At 34.7% G+C, this 22,613-nt stretch overlaps 1 protein-coding gene and 1 long non-coding RNA gene across 9 annotated transcripts in view; one reads left to right on the top strand and one right to left on the bottom strand.

Annotated features, from left to right (window-relative positions):
- Nucleotides 1-22,613, bottom strand: part of TEAD1 (TEA domain transcription factor 1) — a 294,259-nt gene that overhangs the window by 142,493 nt on the left and 129,153 nt on the right. The gene's annotated exons all lie outside the window — the stretch shown is intronic.
- LOC116420000 overlaps nucleotides 19,793-22,613 on the top strand; it is a 33,819-nt gene continuing 30,998 nt past the window's right edge. The window contains exons 1-2 of one of the 2 annotated variants that reach the window (XR_004230328.1): nucleotides 19,793-20,053; nucleotides 20,827-20,952. This is a non-coding gene — a long non-coding RNA (uncharacterized LOC116420000). Of the gene's footprint in view, nucleotides 20,503-20,826; nucleotides 20,953-22,613 lie in introns of both variants that reach the window. The other variant, XR_004230327.1, reaches the window with a different exon arrangement.

Here is a 22,613-nt window from a genome sequence, read left to right as displayed (position 1 = left end):
AAAATCCTCAATAGAGTCACAAACATGACTGAAATGATTGAACAACAATAAAGAAAGTGACTTGCTTAGGTTCTCACAGCCATTAAGTCTCAAAGGCTAAACTTCAACTTAGTTCTTTCTCACTTTTAGCTCTCTATTCACTATTCCACACTGCTTCTTATAGATAGAGACAACAAAAATACAATGGATGGGGGGGAGGGGAGGGAAGACTATCTCTAGACCTAATCTATCTATTAAAAAAATTTCATTCAGGGAAGGAAAAAAAGATCTTAACAAAGCAATTTCAAGGTCATTAACTACCTTGGTCTGGATATTAAGTGCAACTTCTCATAAATGAAACAAAGATATACTCTTCTTGGCAATGTTCTATTTATTGGCTATATACCTCCCATCCTCCCTGCCAACAATTTTTAAGTTTTCCAATTGATGGGACACAGGCTGCAATCAGATTAGTAAATTGATCTTTTTCATTAAGTACAAAATGATGTCTAGGAAGGTGTCACTGGGGGCTGTTCCTGATCTGGATCATAAAACATTCCAAGGATATGAATTCACATATACTCGATATGGTTCTAATTGGGAAGGAACCAAGAGGTGACAGAATCACTAGTGATAAGACAGTCCACATCCTCCTAAGCTCCTGAGCAACACAGTTACAATGGACCCTTAAGATATAACTAAGATCTATCCTCTATGACACAAAGCTATTTATTTCAAATGCCAAAAGAACTCTGAAACCTCAACTCAAACACATAGCTCTAATGTAAGTTGCAATGAACTGGTAAGATAGATATTTAAATAGATGGATAGATACATAGAGATGGAGGTGATATATATATATATATATATATATATATATATATATATATATACACACACACACACACACACATGTAGATGATATACATCTCTATATTTATATATAGATATATCTATATCTATCTATAGCAAAGAAAGACAGAGATGTGCCATCTTAGCTCCAAAACAGCTAAAGCTATAAGATGTCAATCTAAGTACAAAACTAAAAATTTAAAGATGGATATAGCACTTAAAAATCTCCAGCCTCTCAATGAAATGGTTTTTTTCTCTCTAGAGGGAAAAAACTATTTTTTATTTAGCTGAAATCCCTCTGCCACTGACCCATTCCATGACCACCAAAATAAATCTCCATGATGATAAACCAACAAATGAATCAACAGCATTTATTAAATATCTATTACACTCTGAAGGACTTATGATGAAAAATGCTATCCATACCTAGAGAAAGAACTGACTATATCTAAATACAGATCGAAGCATACTCTTAAAAAAAAAAAAACAAACAACAACAACAACAACAAAAAACAATTTTGTCTTGGAATTTTTTTAGGAGGGGAGGGAGATCTCTCTTTTCTTTTGCAACATTACTTTTATGCAAATGTTTTACATAACTTCACATGTGCCTTCTTGAGAAATGGTGAGGGGGGAGAAGAAGGGAGAGAATCTGGAACTCAAAAGTTTAAAAAAAAATGTATAAAGTGTTTTACATGTAACTGGGGAAAATAAAAATAAATTTTAAAATTTGTATTTCTCAAAAAAAAAAAAAAAAAAGCCTATTGTGGGTAAGAGACTGCTAGTATAGAACCAAATTCAAAACTGAAAGTCCTTTCCTCATGCCCTACATAGTCTTCATAGATTGCGAGAGCTATATTCATTCCATTTGAGTGTGCATCAAGGAATCACCCTAGATCTAAAAGCAGCCAAAATAAAAGAGAATATCTATTCAGATCTTGGATTGAAAAAAATAAAGTTTTTTTAACAACTTTCTATTGATAGCTAAATAAAACATTTAAGGCACCTTGGGTATCAAGCAAGCAAAAATATGCTAAAACCTGTCTAATAGAATGAATGCTTTTTTGTAAAAAGCAACACATTTCTTGGAATAAAATTGGGATTACATAGAAAGAAATTGCAAAGAGCACCCAAAGTTCTGGGGATGAAGCACAGAATCACAACTCCAACAGCCTTGAAAATTTAAATTCACGAAAAGAAACTGGATAGACTAAAGATTGTTCTGAAGTCACACAAGATGAGAGGCAAACTTAGACAAAGAGATATTTCTAAAGAAACAGGTTAAAGGAACTTTCTTATTATGTAGCTAACAAAAGAAGAAAGTCAAGAAAAAATTGATGACATTTAAACACTCCAGGAATGTTTATACATTAAGAAAGCAGGTCTACTGAATCAGAAAAAGGAAGAAAACAGGTCTTAGCATCCTACCTTTATCTTTCTACATTTCCTCCCCTGATTCCTTGATGATTACTCCAATCAGACAAATATATTTAAGCTTCAGGAAGTCATTTGTAATATTGCTATTTATCTTTTTATCTTGGGACTTTCCCTTACCATCTTCCTATTTTATCACTGTCAAAACACATGCAAAGGAGGCTAAAGAATTGATGGGTCAAAGAACAAATCAGAAAACAATAAATGATTTCACCAAAAAAAAATAAGACCAAAACATGAGATGATAACTTTTGGGATATAACTAAAACAATTTAAAATTTAAATTTATATCTCTAAAAGTATTTACTAGGTTAGACAGAACAGATAAATTATTTGATCATGCAAATAAAAAACCTAGAAAGACAGCAAACAAAAAAAGTCTAACAAACACTAAAAAATAATTCTAAAAATTAAAGAAATGACAAACATTGGAGGTAAAATTATTAAACTGATAAATAAAACCAGGTCATGGGATATGTTTTTAAAATAGGTGAAGCATTAGCTAGTCTGATTTTAATTAACAGAAAAGCTGACATTGTCAAAAGTGAAAAAAGGAAAATTCACACCAAATGAATAAAAAAAATACTATTTTGCTCAAATCAACAAAACGGTTTAAATTAAATGAATATTTATTATATGAAATCCCCAGATTAAAGACTAAAAAAAGAAAATTTAAATAACCCAATCTCAGATAAAAGAAATTAAACAAATCATAAATAAATTCCAAAGAAAACCAAAACCAGATTAATTGAAAACTGAATTCTATCAAATTCTATCTAAAATAATCGTAATTTTTTTGTTTTTATAAAACAAAATAAAAATTTACGTGACATTTATAAATAAAGAAAAAGGGATGCCACCAAATTCGTTTTATTCTAGAAACACCTTATCTTGATACCTAAACAGAAAAAAAGACAAAATGGTGGAGGAAAATAGTAAATTATTTCTACTCAATATGGATACAAAAATATTAAATAAAAAAACAGTAAAGATGCTATAGAGCAAAAATACTGTAAATTATGTATAGATTGGATTTATGCCAGAAATGTAAGAAGTAATATGTCCAGTAATATTGTCCATAATATTGTATTGTCCAGTAATATTTGTCCAGTAATATTTGTCCAGTATTATGCCAGAAATGTAAGAAGAAAATTATGAATATGTGTTCATAACAAAAAAATGATTATTACAACAGATACAGGCCTTGCATAAAATACACATTACTTTTTAAAACATTAAAAATCATAAATATAAATAGGTTTTTGACTAACATTGTTAATAGGACTTATTTTAAAGCAGAAATCAACATATGATATGTAATAAACACTAGAAATTTTTCTAGTAAAGTTAGGGATACATCAAACATATTTATTGTGATCATTATTATTTAATATGGTTTGAGAAGTATAAGATACAGAAATAAGACAAGAAAAAGAAATTGTAGAGATAAGCATAGATAATGATAAAACAAATTATCATTTTTTATAAGAAAAGAGGGATCAAATCTCAAACTATATTATCAAAAAAGTAAACATCAAAACTGTTGTGTCCTGATAAGAAAGTAAAAATGTCCATCAGTGAAACAAATAAGATACAGAATACAAAGAAGTAAATCAACATAGTAGACTAGAGTTTGATAAATATAAAGACCTCAGTGACAGGTAAAAATTCACTGTTTGGGGGGTGGAGGAGGTAGGAGAGGGATTATTGGATAAACTGGAAAGTATTGTAGTAGAAATTAGGGTTAGACCATTAATCTCACACCATATACCTCAAAATAAAATCCAAATAGATTATGACCCAAACATAAAAAGCCACATAACAAATTAGAATAAGGAAGGAAATATCTTTTAGATCTATTTATAGGAAAGAGTTCATGAACAAAAATAAGGAATAGAAAGGATCACAAAAAATAAAATATACAATGTTAATTATACAAAACTGTATGGCATAAATGATGAAAAATAGAAGTAAAAGAATAAATTAGAGAGAATCTTTGCAGCAAATTTCTCTGATAAAGGTCTAAAATTCAAAATGCATAAGGAACTGCCTCAAATATCTAAGAACAAGAGCCATAGCTCTTTTTGTGATGGCTGGAACATAAGTTGGTGCCCATCAATTGGGAAATGGCAGAATAAGTTATGGTATATGAAACTAATGGAATATAATTGTTCTATTTAAACATGATGAACAGGCTGGTTTTAGAAAGGTCTGGAAAGATGTACATGAACTAATGCCGAGTGAAACAAGCAAAACCAGAAAAAAAAAAATTGTATACAGGAATGTGATGACTAACAATGATAGACTTAGTTCTTCTCAGAGGTTCAGTGGATACAAGACAATTTAAAAAAAACTTTGGATGGAAAACGCCACCATCAACATTCAAAGAAAGAACTGAATGTAAATCTGTCAAACATGCTGTCAAACATGATTCATATGGAAATATGTAAAAAATTTTGTTTACATGTATAATCAAAGAAAAAAATGTTGTTTTCGTGTAACTGGGGGAAAAATTTTTTTAAAAGAAAAAAAAAAAAAAGACCAAGAGCCATACCGCAATGGATAAATAGATGGTCAAAAGATACAAACTGTCAGTTCTTAAAGAAAATAGCACTTTCAATAGTTCTATGAAAGAAAAAGTGCTCAAAATCATTAATTAGAGGAATGAAAATTAAAACAATTTTGGGATTCAACCTTACATCCATCAGATTAACAAAAATGATAGTTTTGGGAAGGACCTCAGGAAGACAAGCACATTAATGTACTGTTGATAAAGCTATAAATTTGTCTAGACTATTCTAGAAAACAATTTGGAAGCATACTAATTAACTAAATTTTGCTTGCCCTTTGTCCAGAAATGTCATTACTAATTCTATGACCTAAAAAAAAATCAAAGAAAGAGAAGACTCTGCATCTTCTTTTTGTTGTAGTAAAGAACTAGAAATAAAGGATGGGAGTGGGGATTAGAGAAAAGGATTTATCCATCATAGCCAAATAAATTGTGATACAGGAATATTGAAGAATAATATAAAAGAAATGACAAAAAAGGGAAATTTAAGAAGGAACTATATGATGTAAAGTGAAGCAAGTAAAACCAAGAGAATAATTTATAGAAATATAATGTAAATAATTTATAGAAAAACAATAATATTGCAAATGAAACGATTTTGAAAAATTTAAGCACCACCTAGCTGAAGGAAGTATGCTGCTTTTGTTGGTGGAGTTGTGAAATGATCCAACTATGCTGAAGAACAATTTGGAATTATGCCCAAAGGACTATAAAACTCTGTATACCCTTTGATCCAGCAGTGTTTCTACTGGATCAGTATGCCAGGGATATCATAAAAGAGGGAAAAGGACTCACATGTGCAAAAATGTTTGTAACAGCTCTTTTTGTGATGGCAAAGAGCTGGAAAATGAGCAGATGTCCATCAATTGAGGAATGGCTGAATAAGTTATGCTATAAGAAAATAATGGAATATAATTGTTTTATAAAAAATGATAAACAAGCCGATTTTAAAAGGCTTGGAATTTACATGAACTGATGCTGAGCGAATCCAGCAAAACCAGGAATATATTACATACAGTTAACAACAAGATTATGTGATGATCAATTATGAAAGACTTTGGTTCTTTTCAGCAATTCAGTGAGCCAAAGCAATCCTGATAAAGTTTGAATAGAAAACGCCACCTACTCCCAAAAAGAGAACTTTAGAGATTGAATGTATATCAACACATGCTATGTTCACTTTTTCTTCTTTTTTTTCTGTTTTTTTCTCGTGGTTTTCCCTTTTGTTCTGATTTTTGTCTCCCAATATGATTCATAAAGAAATGTATATAGGAAAAGTTGATATACATATATAACCAGAGGAAAAAAAACAAAAATTTTTTCTTAAGGAAAAAAAAGAAAAATTTAAGTACCCTGTTAAATGCTATGACCAACTGTACTCCAAGAATATCTTGATGTAGCAAGCTATTCGCCTCTAGACAAAGAAGTGATGGCTCAAGATGTAGAAGGAGGCAGTTTTCCTCTAGAGAGAAGGGATTTGAAGGGGAAAGTAAAATAAATGGAACTAGCTTGCTCTACTTCCAAAAAAGGGTCATTGAAGCATTTAACAAAAAGCAGTGAAGACAAGAGGAAAGCTTTGGAAGCAATATATATATATTTCTACACACATTGCTATGGAAAAAAGAAGCAAGTCATATTAATAGAGAAAACTTATGTAAAGAGGTCTCAAAAGCCAGATTAAAGAACCAGCATCTTCTGGAAAATCCAGAAACACCACACCTAGAAACAGATCTAAGTTCTGAAAAAGGCTTCAAGAGCATGTATGCATGTGCTCTTTCTTCCTCTACTCCATCACCTCCTGGGCACAAAATTTAAAAGTACAGGCATAAAAAAAACCCTAATGGAATTAGACAGTGATACATCACCTCCTCCCCACCCCCACCCCAAGTCAGAAAAATTTTCTTCCTCAGGATAACTCCATCACTTCCTCACTCTCAGGTTCTAGAAACATTAGGATATGATTCCAGACTGAGTTTGGCTAATGGTGGTAATGCTGCTATTATTAAATCAATATTAGATATTGTAGCCATCTAGGTAACAGTGTATAAAACTTTTGGGACCCCAGAAGGCCTGAATTTAATTCTTCCCTCAAACACTGACTAGCTACATAACTTAGGGCAACTCAATTGCCATCTACCTCAGTTTCTCCACCTCTAAAATGGGATAATAATAGCACTCATGTCCCATAGTTGCTGTAGGAGAAGTGTAAAACAGCACACATAAAGTACTTGGCAAACCTTAAAATGTGATTGTTTATAGTCATTTTTCAATTGTACACGAATCTTTGTGACCCCATTTGGGATTTTTTAGGCAAAGCTATTAGAATGGTTTATTGTTTCCTTCATTTTACAGATGAGGGGACTGGTGTTAGCAATTATTATTTTATAACTGCATAGGAATGACAGCTTATAAATCTCTCCCATCATTGCTTCAGCAATCAACCAACATAGAAATGATCAGGTACTGATGCATGAGTACAAGAGGCCAAGAGCTATTTTCCTTAAGACCACTAAGTTGAAAAATAAAAAGGAACAAAGATTGGCCATTTCAAGTGTTATAATTCTAAAATTGGAAGTCATATCAAAAGAGCACTAGAAGAAAGTGAGTTTTCAATCATTTTTTAAGATTCTAACTCACTTTGCTTTCCTTGTTCTAATGAAAATTTATTTTCTCTGAGCCTGGAAGCTCAGAGTCAAGAGAATAGTGTTATTCAAGAACACACAACTCCTTTTACCTTTCTGAGAACACAACATGCATGTCCTATAGCCCATCAAAACACTGTGCATCCAAGAGAACATCTCCTAAAATTGCTTTGACCTATGTAACACCTAGCTTCAATTGAATTCAGTAAACATTTATTAACTACCTATTATTATGTACCAAGCACTAAATTGGCCATTAGGATTACAAAGATTAAAAATTAGTTGAATCATTCAAAGAGCTTACAATCTACTGAGCAGATAGATACAATTTGTAAATAAATATATATGTAAATAAATTAGGACCTATTTCAAACGTCAGTCAATATTTGACAGCACATATATCTTTTCTGGAATATGTCACAAATCAAATTATGCAAATTAGAAATGTATATATTATCTCCTCACACAGCCAAGTATATTTCATACATTTATCTGCACAATTTCATTCTCTATTTTTCAGCTAGGATAAAGTATTTTTGGGCTACTTCCCCTCTAGATTTCTTTATTTAATGTCCATGTTGTTTGAATTGTCTTTAACTATCTTATGACAGGTTATAGATTAAAGATCTTTTAATAACCTAATCTCAATGTAGAGATAACTCAAAATGTATTTCTTTTTACCCAAAAGCACCTGGAGACCTCTCCAATGGGGTTGCAGCTGCTCAGTAGGAGAAATGAGGAGAAAGGAAACTCCTTCCAGTCACTGAGGATAATGTTCATTCTCTGAATAGGAACAATACAGCTTTGATAAGATCTTCTAAGTATTGCACGGTTTTGTCTTTGTACCTCTAGGATTCTACACAATCTTGAAGATCATTTTGTTCAGACCAGCAGTTTCATTAGCATAGTGAATTCTAGAGGGGGAAAAAAATCTATAACAGATAAGGCAACAACTCTGCAATCAATAATCTTAGAGCTGCATACAGTACAAAGAAGTTACATGACCTGATCAGGGTCTCAAAGACAGTATTTGATAAAAGCAGAACATGCATAAAAGAAGAACATGCAAGTTCTTCCTGAGGCTCTGGTTTAGAGTTGGCTTTCTATTCATTATACTATACTGAATCGCATTAGTAGGTATTTAGTAAATGCTTGTTGAATTCAACTTAGATGAACCTTAAAGAAGGAAACAACATACTTGTTACCTAAGAAAACACTGAATCTGATGAACAAAATTAGCTTTGATAAAACCTTTTCCCCCACTTTCTTCTTTGTCTTCAAATTTTATTTATTATCATAACTTAAGATAAAATGAATAGTATATGTGCGTGCACACACACACACTCCCTTCAGGAGTGTCAGTCTCCCCATTGATCACCTTCACTCTAGAGTCTTAAAAATACCTGTAATTTATAATAACTTTCTTTAAACAAAACCAATTTATATACTGCTTTAAAAAAAAATTGATGCTTTATGACATATTCCACATTTCTGCTATTTGTACAGTGATAATTTGCTTAAAAATCATTCTTTTCCACTTATTTTTCTCCTCTTCTGGGAGGTTAGATAACCCTGAGTTTTTAAAGGCACAAAATCTAGAAAATCCGGAAAATCTTTATATATGGCCTCAATGTGTCAGGACTTACCTAGCTCCTCCACTCATGGAGAATCATGAGGTGATTCATAAGACATTTAAATTTTTGACCACATCAACTCTCAAAGGCCAACTAAGCAAGTCATAAAGGACTAAGACCTGCCCCAGATAAATCAAAGAACTTAAGTTCTTTGGGTAAGATGGTCAACCTAAGCCTGGGAAAACACAGGAAGGTTTAGATAACTAGGATAAAAGTTTTCTCATTTCATTTTGCTGTTTTTCCATTGCACATGTAAGACAAAGGTTACGTCTGTCTAAAAAAGCTGACAATTTAAATAAATAAGACAAAAATGTTACCAAAATGTCTTATTTAAAAGCCACACTTCATGTTTTACATATTTTGCCCTAGGCACCTGCCTAACTACACTGCTATCTCAGGCCAGTATAGACATACTTTATCTTATTGTGCTTTGCAAATACTGCATTTTTTACAAATTGAAGGTTTGTGGCAATCATGTGTTGAGCAAGTCTATCAATGCCTTTTTTCCCAATAGCACATCCTCATATCATACCTCTGTGTCATTATGGTAATTCTCATAATATTTCAAACATTTTCATTATTATTTTATCTGTTATGGTGTTCTGTGATCTTTCATGTTGCCATTATAATTGGTTTGGGGCACATGTACACATAAAAGATGGAGAACATAATTGATAATATATGTGTTTGGACTACTCCACCAACCCATTATTCCCTCCTCCCTCTCCTTGGATCTTCCTATTCCATGAAATATAATATTGAAATTAAGCCAATAAATAATCCTACACTTACCTCTAAGTATTCAAGGGAAAAGAAGAGTTAATGCATGCTGGAAACATCGTTATCTTATTTTTTAAGAAATTGCCACAGGCTCCCCAGACTTCAGTAATCACCATACTGATCAGTAAGAAGTCACCAATACTGAGGGAAGACGCTCCACCAGCAAAAAAATTATAATTTGCTGAAGGCTTAGATGGTGATTACTACTTTTTTCCAATAAAGTATTTTTAAAGAAACATTTTAAGCATAATACTATTGCACACTTAATAGACTACAATATAATATTAACATAATTTTTGGAAACTAGAAAAACAAAAAATTCTCATGACTTGCTTTCTTGCAGGATACATGTATCTGCTCTCTCCAAACTACTGCCCTCTCTTCCCTAGAAATGGCAAGGAGTCAGAGGTCAGCAGGTAACAGCTAAGTCAGCCATCCCTGTGAGAACTCCTTCCTTCTTGCTCAGGGCTCACAGCCCCTTACAGTTATCACTGAGTAAGCAGTAATGAGGGGATGTCTCCTTGGCCAACCCCTCTCCTCATTGCAATAACCTATTTACTCAGGCCACAGCCAGAAGCTCTAAACCACAAACACCGGAGCCTGTGCATAATGTCAATATTTTATTTATAGGATTCTGAACACTTACTGTGCAGCTGGCTCTCTGCACAGGAGACTTCTGTCTGTGAAATGGGATATCATCTATTCTGCACTGACTACTGGGGGAATAAGATTTGGAGGGTGACCGGATAAGTGTTTAATTTGGTTTATTATCCAGAATAGCAATATGCAAAACCAACATTGATTTCTGATGGACATCTCAGGATGCTTCTGATAAAATATATTTTGAAACACACAGCACACATGCATTTCTACAAAGAAAGAAAATTCTCCCTCAACAAGGTCAATGGCAATTGAAGACCTGATTGTCCTATCACTCTTGATTCTATCAACAGGACCTTGAGGTCTCAGCAGTCTAAAAGGATAATCTTGATTTCTTGAAAATCCAGTATCTTCTTTGTCACTTATGGGGAATGTAACATTTTAAGATAACTTCCTCCCCCAGCCCTGAAGACTTCCAGAACATTATATTAACATGGCACCTTCCCTGGAGATCTAAGTGTAGTTGACAACATCTCTCAATTCTCTTGCCTTTTTTTCTCCCAGTTCACTGTCCATCACCATAATACATACCTTCATTATCACTTTCTCTATACAAAAACAATAGGCCAAAATAGTCTCCCTTTCTGCCATGCACCAGAATACACATTTACTCATCTCTACATGATGAATTCCTCCCCAAGTTTTAAAATATCCAACTGAAATGCCAAGTCAGCTAAGGAGCCTTCCTATTCTCTCATGGCAGGAAAAGACCTAATAATATAGAAATATCCAGAACCAAGTTATTTTGCCATTCTTCAGATCACAGGCCAAACTAAAACTTTTGGAATCTCAAGAACATTTAGTAAGTGCTTACTATGTATCCTGTCCTCAAAGCTTATATCCTGGGTAGGGAGGAGACTAAAAAACAGGTAACTATAAGACAAATTAGATTGTAATGTCCAAAAAAAAAAAAAAAAGTACAAAATGCTATGAGATCAGATGAAGGAGAAATTGCTTCCCAGTCTTAGGAAGAAAGAGTGACAGTCCAATTAAATTCAATATTTAACAAAATTAAATTCAAACATTTAACAAAAATGATATATCTAGAGAGTACTTTAGTGTATACATAGCGTACTTTTACTTATGAATACATATGGTTAATACATAGAATATTTTAGTGTATATATATATGTTTATGATATGTATGCATATATATTCTTTTATTTTAATTGAATAACAAACTTTTATTAATCACTGGGGATTCAAAAACAGACAAAAACAGTTCCTGTCCTTAAGGAGCTCCCAATCTCATGGGGAAGGCAACAAATACATACAGAGAAAGCTCTACACCAGATAAGTAGGAAATAATTAACAAAGGAAAGAGACTAGCATTAGGAGGCATTGAGAAAGACTTCTGCAGGAGAAAGAATTTTAGTTGAGATTCCAAAACAACATGGAAAGCCAACAGGCAGTATACAGTATACAGAAGGAAGTATTCCAAGGATAAGAGACAATCAGAAAAAAGTCCAAGGGATTAGAAATGAAATATCTAGTTCTTAGGATAGCCAGAAAGCCAATGGAGTATATTCCATAGAGTAAAATGGAAGAAGATGGAAAGGTAGGGTTTTTGATCTTCACAGTTACATTATGAGAAAAGTATTATTATTACCTCCACTTTATAAATGAGAACACTGTGGCTTGGAGAAAACAAATAATTTGCCCATGGTTAGACAATTTAAAAAGTGTCTGAGGTCAGATTTGAACTGATCGAAGTTCTGATCTCCATCCACCAAGCTGCCTCAATTGAGCACTTGGGATAGAGCTTGCAGGATGGGGAAAATAAAAACAGGCAGAAGGAGAGGCTGGAGAACAGAAGTAGATTTCAGTTAGACTAAGGCATGTGAGCAAAGGCATAAAAGTGGGAAGAAATTTTAAGGAGGTGGGAAGAAGAGAGACCAAGAAGGAAAGAATTGAAGCAAGGGAGTGAAAAACTAAGGAGAATATCTTGCTGTTTCTGTTGTCAGTTGTTGTTATGCCCAACTCTTTATGACCCCATGAATGCCATATATTCTCTACTATCCCTCAAAGTCTGTTGAGGCTCATGTTTGTCATTTCCATGATACTATCCATTTCATCCTCTGTCATTCCCTTTTCCTTTTGCCTTCAATCTTTTCCAACATCAGGGTCTTTTCCCATGAGTCCCATTTTCCTCAATATGCAGCCAAATATTTAAGCTTCAGCTTCAGTATTTGTTTTTCCAATTGTCAAAATTATTTTCTTTAAGCACTGATTCATTTGATCTCTCAAAAGTCTTCTCTAGCACAATCCAAAAGCATGAATCCTGTGGCCCTAATTTTTCCTTACAATTCAACTTCCACAGCCATACATTACTACCGGAAAAACCATACCTTTGACTATTCAGATCTTTGTTGATAAAATGATGTGTCTACTTTTTAATATGCTGAGTAGATTTGCCATAGTTTTCCTTCCAAGGAGCAAATGTCTTTTAATTTTATGGTCGCAATTACTATCTACAGTCATCTTGGAGTCCAAAAAATATAAATATGTTTCTGTTTCTTCTCCCTCTATTTGCCAGGAAGTGATGGGACCACTTGCCATGGATGCAACAAGTCAAAACGCTATCAGATTTCGTAAAAAGGTCATCAACCTCTAGAAAAAAAGGCTCAGTATCGAGAGGTAGTGAAGGAACATAGATTACACAGAGCTGGATGCCTGAACAGTAGATGAAGGAAGAAAAGGGAGCAGTGGGGTAAGGCTGTTCAAGATGTTTGCAAAGGAAAGAGAAAGAGGAGATGGAAATAGGATGGTAGATTGAATGGGTAGGAGAGGTTCTTTGTTTTGTTTTTTAATTAAAGGCTGGGAAAATGTAGGCAAGCTTTGTAAGGAAGAGGAGAAGGAATCAATTGAAAGGGACAAATTAAATATGGAAGAAAGTAATGGAGAAGATGAAATGGAATGAAAGGATCAAGAACACAAGGTGGTTTTGTCCAGAAGCTGACTTAATATCTTCCTTTCAAAAATAATGGAACTAGAAATTGTAAGCAAAAAAGAGGGAAATTGAGAGAACTCCTTGAAGAATTTTCTTTAGAAAACTTGTAGATATTATGCGAATTTATTCACTTCTTAGAAGGGACCAGCTCCCCAGCCAACAACCCCTCCTTTATCCCCCAAGCTTCAGAAAGTACAGTCATCACTTCTTTGTGAAAGGGTAAGCAAACTGAAAATAAGACCATGTATCTCTTTCCTTCAGCACTGCATTAACCACTTGATCTTCACAGGTAAATTCCAGATGTCAACCACGTAGTCATTCCAACAACAGTGGAATTTTCCTTGCAACCCTTTGAACAGTTTTTAAGGACTCCTGGACTTGGTCATCCAAAAAGAATGAGTTGAGCCTCACCTACCACATGCCTGAGTGCACAACTTTCACTCTATCCAGGCATCTCAGCTTCCTCCCCAGTTTTCCTTTGAAGCAAAGGAGACTAATTCATGTTCACCTGCCACAATTTCATTTCTCCTTCTCAAAGCTTTGCCAGGTAACAGGTCTTATGAATGCTTTGTTTGAAAAGGTCCTTGGAACAGGAAAGTGAGAAGACAATACCAGGTTCCTGGGCCAAGAAAACACTTTCAATCAAAGATAATTTGCATGATTCTTGAAGCAGAAATGAATGAAATTTGTTATTAAGTGCCAAGCACTGTGCTAAGAGCTAGGGGTGCAATTATAGCAAGAGACAATTCCTGTCTGCCAGGAGTTAGCTATCGAAGCCTAGAAATAACTCTAGAAGGTGAATAAGTGACCAGATCAGATCCATTTAGATGTGAAGACATCCAGTTCTTTGACAGCTTAAGGGGGCAGGCAAGTGTGGTTTTTATTTTGGTTTGTTCCATTTTCAAAAGAGGAAAGAAATCATTTTCTCAAGTCCAAGTTTTCAAATTGAAGCTGGTATAACATTTTTCTGTCCAGTCAATTTTGCTCAGAATTTTCACATCATTCTTTAAAACAACCAGCAAGACAATTTTCTTCCTAGAAAACAGTATTAGAATTTATTAGTTTCTTCTTTTGACCCATTTATGTTTGGTTATATTTAGTATTTTTATCTAAACAGGATCAGAATTCTGCCTCTGCAAGCCAACCCACCAATTCATTCAATTGTCAAAGGCAACCTGCAATTCTCACAGGCAATTTCACAATTGCAAGAGATTTTGTACTTCATGTTCCCAGGTCTGTTACCCAAGGAGATGAGAATTCAAAGCAAACCTGAATAGTAAGTTCCTTTCTATGACTAAATCATGGTTCTACAACTGATCAGAATTATAAGTGACTCATGTGTATAGACAACAAACATTTTTCTTCATAACTTAGTCCTGATGAAGATATTGGGGGTGGGACTGGAGGCACACTGTGGTTCAATGGAAAGAGCACAAGATTGAAATTCAGAAGCCTCAAGTTCAAATTTTAACCATGCCATTTATTAGCTGTGTGACATAGGATAAGTAATTGAATTTTGCTGCTCTTCAATTAATTCATGAAAAATAAAGAGACTAAATGGCATCTGAGATACTTCTAGCTTCTCAAACTATAAAACCTATGAAATTCTGGTAGCATGGAAATTGCCTGCATTTATTTCCTACTCCTATAGTTCTGTCCCCATACACCCAATTCCCATATAACAACACCAAATAATTTAGCAATATTAAATTTCAAGGGCAAAAAAATTCATCAACACTCTTCATTAAAACAAAAAAACAAACAAAAAAGTTAACTCTAATATGCCACAAATATCCCTTACATAATAAAAAAAACTTCACAATTGCTTTTGACTTACAACAGATGTTTTGCTCCTGAAGATAAAACAAAGTGATGGGCAGAATATCCAACTGTATCCACTCTTCAAATCTAAGCAGAACTACCCATACGCAAAGACTATTAATACTATAAAACAAACCTAACAATACAAATTCCTAGTGAAAGCTATTAAAAAATTCATTAACGCTGGACCCACTCAGTAAGTAAGCCCCTGAATCTCAACATCATCATATATAAAATATTTTAATGAGCCCTGAATCATGTTTGCTGCCCAAGATGCTACCTTATGGAATGATTAGCTGTTTAGGGGTAAGAGAAAATAATCTCATTCTTGTCTTTAGAGCTCCAGCCCAAAGTTATATCACCCGATATATGGTAAGCCCTTAATAAATGTTCATGGATTGATTATCATTTAATTTGGAGGTAAGTGGAGGATGTTTATGATGTGCAATGATAGACTGAGGGAGATAGATGAAAAAATATGAAAGCATCATTTGTAGACAAGTAATCAGTATTGGTATATTAACCAGATTTAAATGTATCCATTCTTTTGAATTAACCAATTCTTCAAAAGTGTTAAGTTCTGCCAAAGACTTTTTGTATCTGCTGCATGCTCCCAAGAACAAGCCTCAATCCCCAAAACTCCATTGAGAAGCTACATATCATCATTCCAAGAATAAACACTTTTGCTTCTTCTACTGTAAAAGGCCCTGTCTGCTTACTCTAGGAATCAAGCATCCTGAAAACTGGGAAAAGAGAAAAGGCAATAGGGCTTCACATTGGGCTCCAACTCCAAGGGCCCTACATCAAAAAGTCATTTTTGTAACAACTAAATGCACTGAAAGCTTTTAATGTGGTTGGGATATATGTGACATGAATTTTGTTTTTGGTTCAAAAAGGAATTAAACATACATAACCTGTAATTACTACAGAACTATTCTAACCACCCTGGCTACATGCTGTGTTTCTGAGGAAAAAGAATTTCCTTCAATCAAAACAGCATATGTATTTCCCAAGCCCCAAAGTCTAAATGCTCCCAAGCCCTCAAACCAATTGCATTCACTGGACAAAAAAGGAAATCAGTACCTGGCATTTATCACGAGATGGGACTTTCTTTGGAATATCTTCTAAATAATTTACACATAAACTATCAGTTATTTTGTTATTATTTTTTTTAAAATAAGAAGTGACAACAAAGAAATGAGAATTTCTTTCTTAAAAAAAATTTTTAAAAAACCATTTAGAGACAAGCAAATGAATGTCTTCTTTCTAAGGAAACCATCACCACCAGCCACTACCAGGAGACAGACACTCTGTCTACACTGCTACTATGTCATTTGAATGTGGTTGAAGCACCTTTTTATGACTCTCTTCCCAAGTCAACCTCAACCAAGAGTTAGGAATAAGAATTAGTTTCAAAATGTCATGGCCATATCATTTCGGCCCCAGGCTTTATCACTTGCTTACCCAATAGTCTTTGACTTTTGTCTATTTACAAAAAGTTTCCTCTCCAAACAAAAAACTTTGATACCTCAGAAGGAAACAGAAAGAGCCCAGGCTCTTGAAATAAAGAACTAGGAGTACAGATCCCACCTCTAAAACTTTTTCTGTCCTGCCTGTGTAATCATGGGCAAGTCAACGTGCCTCTCTGGGTCTCATTTTCCTTATCTGGAAAACAAGGGAACTATATTCTGAGGTCATTTCTGGTTCTAAATTCATGCTCCTATAATCTCCACTTTCCCCATCCCCCCAAAAATGCTAGTTTGGCAATGGTGCATTGGTGGATTAAATGTGTCTACTGCCCACCCAAAGAGCGGATTATGAAGTATATACCAATTATTCCAATGCCTAAATTCTGTATTTTTTTTAATTAGCCACTTCACATTATATTTGTACTTTAGAGTAAAAAAAGCAAAACCACTTAAAGGATATTCACAAATTGTTGCTGTTTTCTAGCATGGATTTTTAGGACATGAGGTTAGGAAGCACAGGCTCTTATTAAATCCCTGCTAAGGCATAACTATGTAAAAATAATGAGAAAACAGAATAGCAATCAAATGCTGCTTTTTGCAAAGCAATATTTATATACCTAAGAAAGCTTTACTGTGTTCTATATTTTTCTGTTCTTTGTTAAAATGAGGGAAGAGGAGGAGTGGTCAACAGAACTAACACAAATGAAAAGTATTTTAGGAAGAAATGAGTGAGCTCTTAGACCTGTAATAAGCCTACTATAGTGGGAACAATACAACTGGAGTCTATGGGCACATGTTAGTTGAGATCTCTCTATTCCTAGCTTTTCCAAAATCAAACATAAGAATTCACTGGCAATAGCTCTCTACACATACACATTCAAGAAAGATAGATGTGCTGCAATTGAAAAGCATAGCTGTTGCCTGGAAGGCATCATTATTGTATTTGAGATCCATTTTTCCACTGACTTCCATCATAAAATAGGAAAATACTTAAGGTAGGGGCTGAAAAAGAAGGAAAATAGCAGCTACTAAGTAATGTCCAGAAAAAAACTAAGCCAAAAAGTGATAAAAACAAAGTTTTAAAAAAAATCTTCCTCTTTTTTATAATTGATACAGCAATGAAAACTCTTGAAAGGAAAATCTTTAAAATTCAACAACTTGGGTACCAATGAATCCATCAACAAGCATTCAATAAGCACTTATTCTGTGCCAGGTACTGGATTCTATGCTGCAGATACAAACACAAAATCAAAACCTTCCCTGCTCTCGAGAAGGCTGAATTCCAGGAAAGCAAAGAACATGTGTATAGAGAAGTAAACCTAACACAGATGAATGATGATGACACTATAGGGAGAATGATTTTACTAGCTTGGGGACTGCTGGGGGGATAAAGTGCCCTCTACCCTGTAGTCTTAGAGAATGGAATAAATAACAGAGAAATAATCTACCTGGTTTCACAAAGTTAGTCTGTGTCAGAAGCAAGACTGGAACTCAATTCTTCCCTGGTCAAATCATTATTACATTATACTGCCTCAATAACAACAGTAACAACCCTAACATTTACATAGTGCTTCAAGATTTACAAAGTCCTTTACATATAATATTGCATTTGATTTGTTCCTTACAAAGGCTCTGTTCGGTTAGATAATTTTATTTTCCCCATTTCAAAAAAAGAAAGAAACTTGAGACTGTCACCTATGACTAGTAAGTGCTGAGAAGGACAGCTCAATGGCTTAGTGAATAAAGGGCTGGACCTGAAGAACTATTCCTGAGTTCAAATCCAGCCTCAGACACTAGCGACAAGACTGTTTAAGTTTTGTATGTTTGCCTCAGTTTCCATCTGTCAAATGAACTAGAGAAGGAAATGGCAAACCTCTCCAGTGTTTTTGCCAAGAAAACTCTAAATGGGGTTGTGAATAGTCAAGACACGATTGAAGAATTACTGAACAAATATGTGAGGTGGGATTCCATCTCAGGTCTTCCTGAATAGAAGTCCAAATATATCACCCACAAATACAAAATATTGTAGGAGGTGAAAAGCACCTGTTTAACTGATACCATAAAATCAAAGAAAGAATATATAGCTTACAATAGATAGAAAGCAGCTTTGCAGTTGGGTAAACAAGGGTTTAAGTACTGCCTTCTGTAAATACTAGCTATGTGACTCTGAGCAGTGTTTTCAGAAAACTCTAACATGTTACAAGTTACAGATGAATTAAAGACATGTCTTGGTGGAGGGAATTTTCACAACAGAAGTCTCTGAGGCAGAAAATAAATTTAAAAAAAATTTTAAAAACACAACTAACAACAAAATGTGATTATTCACAAGAATGCCTATATTTTCATCTCTATTCCACAGGCTTAAGAAAGATTCTTAAGTCGACCAACTTGGCTTCCTAATAAGTAGACCTCTTCTTCGTCCTCCAGAGATTACCTTATACCCACAAGTACAGAATGGAATACCTGCCTAATTATGATAAAGCAAAGCTTCTCAATAGCTGAGTTGACCCAGTTAAGCTCTTTCAGTCTTTCATCCAATGTACAAACCCTCAGGGAACAAGTGAAACTTCCTAGAATGTGAGGCTCTGTGATTTTAAGTGCCCCTGGGTTTAGAGTTGACAAATAGTGAGAGTGGACTGGAACCAAACTGCCTGAGAAGCCTCTTGAAAAACAAGCCCTCACAATTCCTGGTGTACTGGAGAGAGCTGCAGTTAGCTGGCAGCTCCCTGGGAGTGCAGGGTAGAAATTTCACACTCTCGCAACTTGGGCATTTCCAGAATTCTGAGAGCCCTTCCTGGTTGGGCAGGACACACTTTGGCATCTCGCTTCCATGGTGTTTTTCTATCTTGACAATTCATTTTCCCAACAGGCATGCAGCCAACTCAAATGAGACTCTAAGCAGTGAAAAGCCCTTCAGGTAAACAGTGTGATAAGCTAAACAGCAAAAACTAGACAATGTTTTTGGACTATGAGGTAGTTGCTATGGAGACAGTTGCTAATTAACTGCTTTCAGGCAGGAGAACAAAGGGCTTGAGGGCAGACAAGACTCTGTATCTAAGAGCGAGCAATGCACAGCATCTTATGCAATCTGCACATCCTCATATCTGGAATACCTGAGACTTTGCTTACTTTGCTAAATGCCTGAAAAAATGACAACAAAGTATTTCATTCCTTTTGACCTGGGCTAACAATTATTATACCCTAATGCTTTGGGGAAAAACCAACACACAAGGCAAGAGACTCTGAAAGGATCTATGGCTGAGGTTAGACACTGTGTAATAATTGTAAAGGACATAAAAGAACTCAGAATTGTATTAAATAATATACCTCTTAAACTACTTTAGTAACTCCAAAGGGTTTATAACTACTGCAATTCATGATTGGACTTAACTATGTATTATCAGTGATGAAGTGACTAAGTGATGTGTAAGGGAAAAAAAAGCTAGATTGCAGCTTGAACACCATGAGCGGCCAATAAGTATTTGATTGATTAATCAATATCCTGCTCTGATACCACCACACAGCAATATGCAGGAGGGAAAGGTGGTCTCTTTTCTTTGGCACACTGGAACTAGTTCTCAGCAGACAAATTAATATGTGCAGAAATGTGGACCAATCATTTGCTCTTGGCGAAAACTAAAGGCCCCATTGCCTCTAGGGCTATTCAACTGGAATCCGTCACTTGCACAGGCCTGGAGTTGAGGCTCACAAGGTAATCAAGGGAGAGTTACTTCATATTCTGACTTAATGGAAATCCTCAAAGCTTTAGGAAAACAAATTCATAACTCCCATAGCCTTTTAAGATGACTTTTCAGAGACTTAGTCTGTTAATGAATACTGAAAGACAAATTTCTTAACTAATGGCATAATACAATGAACAAGGGATTCTGTTCACTATCCATCACCAAATTAGAATTACTTGAAGGCATTCAAATCCCTTTAACAATTTGGTAGATTCGCATCTTTTCAGAGTGACTTAGTTTTCTTTTCATCTTGGCCAAACTGGATTACTCTACCTACCTTCTCTCCCCCAAAGGTGGCCGCCTCCAAGACTTTGCTCAGACTCTTCTCTACAACTGGAATACCTTCTTCATCTTGACCTTTTAAAAATCCTACCTTCAAGGATGGGGTGCCTTCAAGGATGCCACCTCTTCCCAGAAAGGTATTCCGGATTTTTACCTCTATTTTCTTTCCCCATTAATTAGTTACCTTTACTTTCTGAGGACTACTATAAAAAATACTATCCCACTGTCATTTTCATTCCCCTACTACTAAAACCTTGGATTCTTCCTTCAATTTATCTCATTTTTCCCAGAAGTATACTTAATCACATCACATGATGGTTTATATCCACCATGATACCCAGAACACACTTACCCTTTACTTTTCCAGATTTTCCTTATAGGTTTTATTTTGCTCCTTGACAACAGAGACTATCTTATGTGCTTACATTTGTAACCCCAATGCATAGCACAATACCTAGCATACAGCGAGCACTTTAAAAATGCTTTATCAATATAGCTCTTTACATCCCTGCTGTCATTCCTCCCTGTTTACCATAGTCCCCATGGATTCTATTCCCTTTACCCCCATCTTGGAACAAATTACATTACTTATTTGAAATTCCAACTGGACATATATCAGGTTCACACCTTCTACCTGTTTAAATGGCTCTAAACTATCCCTGACCCATCGTGAAGTCAGGACTCTAATGCCCAACTTTCTATTAAAAATCCCTAAATCAAAGTACACACTGGGACAGAAATTATCACTCGACAGAAGGACCACACTTCATCCTATGTTTAATTTTTTTTTTTTAAAGGAGACATGACTCTAAGTTACATTGGAATTAAGGAGACATTACAAATTCCCAGTTACTCCATTAGATAACTAGATATACCATTAACAAAAAGTCACCCTTGAAAACCTGTAACCCATGTCCTTCGGCAACACCAGAAAAAATGACAAGAAAACCAGAGAGTAGTTTTCCATTACCCAGCACTGCAAGGAAGCTCCAAGGCAACAACATAGAAATTCAGTGCCCCAGAGATTTACTAGAAAATGTCAGTTTGCTCCTGAAGTATAGGAATATGAATATTTTCCAATTTGACATGTTCTAATAACAGTTAAGAAAGCTTGGCCTTCAGAGATGAATCTCACTGAAATCATTAAACATTGGCTGAGTAAAGGGTAAGCTGAGAACGTTGCACATATACGGCAAGCACCCTTATGGTCAAGGATCCAAATTGGATGTCTAGAATTCAAAAAATTATGGCTGAGCTCTCATATTTTAGTTATCAGATACAGAATTATGTGAACTATAAGTTCTGAAGATTGATTCAAATATCTCTACATGATTTTAACACTTTCTTGCCCTGCTCCTGAATCGTTCCCACCTCTTTATGGTTTAGGGACATTAGTGAAGTAAGGGAAAGGGGAAGAAAAAAAAAAAACTTGAAACTTAAAATCTTACCAAAATGAATGCTGAAAATTATCTTTAAATGAAATTGGAAACATAAAATACCACTGAGTCAAAGCTAATATCCACTGATAAAAAGATTCATGACTCATAACAAAAAGTTCCATTCAATGAGATATCTTGGCACAAAATGCTTCAATTAACCAGTGACATCTCTTTCAATCTACCTATTTATATACTGCAATAGAAAGGTGAACAATTAGACTGAAGAGAGGAGAGGGGAAAGGCAAACTATGGTTGGGAGAATGGAAATACACCTTGATTTGGAATCAGCAGCCCTGCCATTGAATTTGGCTCTGCTACTTAGTTACTAGCTGTACTAGTATCTGTTTCTTCCTCTATAA

This window comes from Sarcophilus harrisii, chromosome 6 (assembly GCF_902635505.1).
Source record: "Sarcophilus harrisii chromosome 6, mSarHar1.11, whole genome shotgun sequence".
Classification (NCBI taxonomy): Eukaryota; Metazoa; Chordata; class Mammalia; order Dasyuromorphia; family Dasyuridae; genus Sarcophilus; species Sarcophilus harrisii.
Note: the sequence above shows the minus strand (reverse complement) of the source record. Positions and strands in the feature narration are given on the sequence as shown.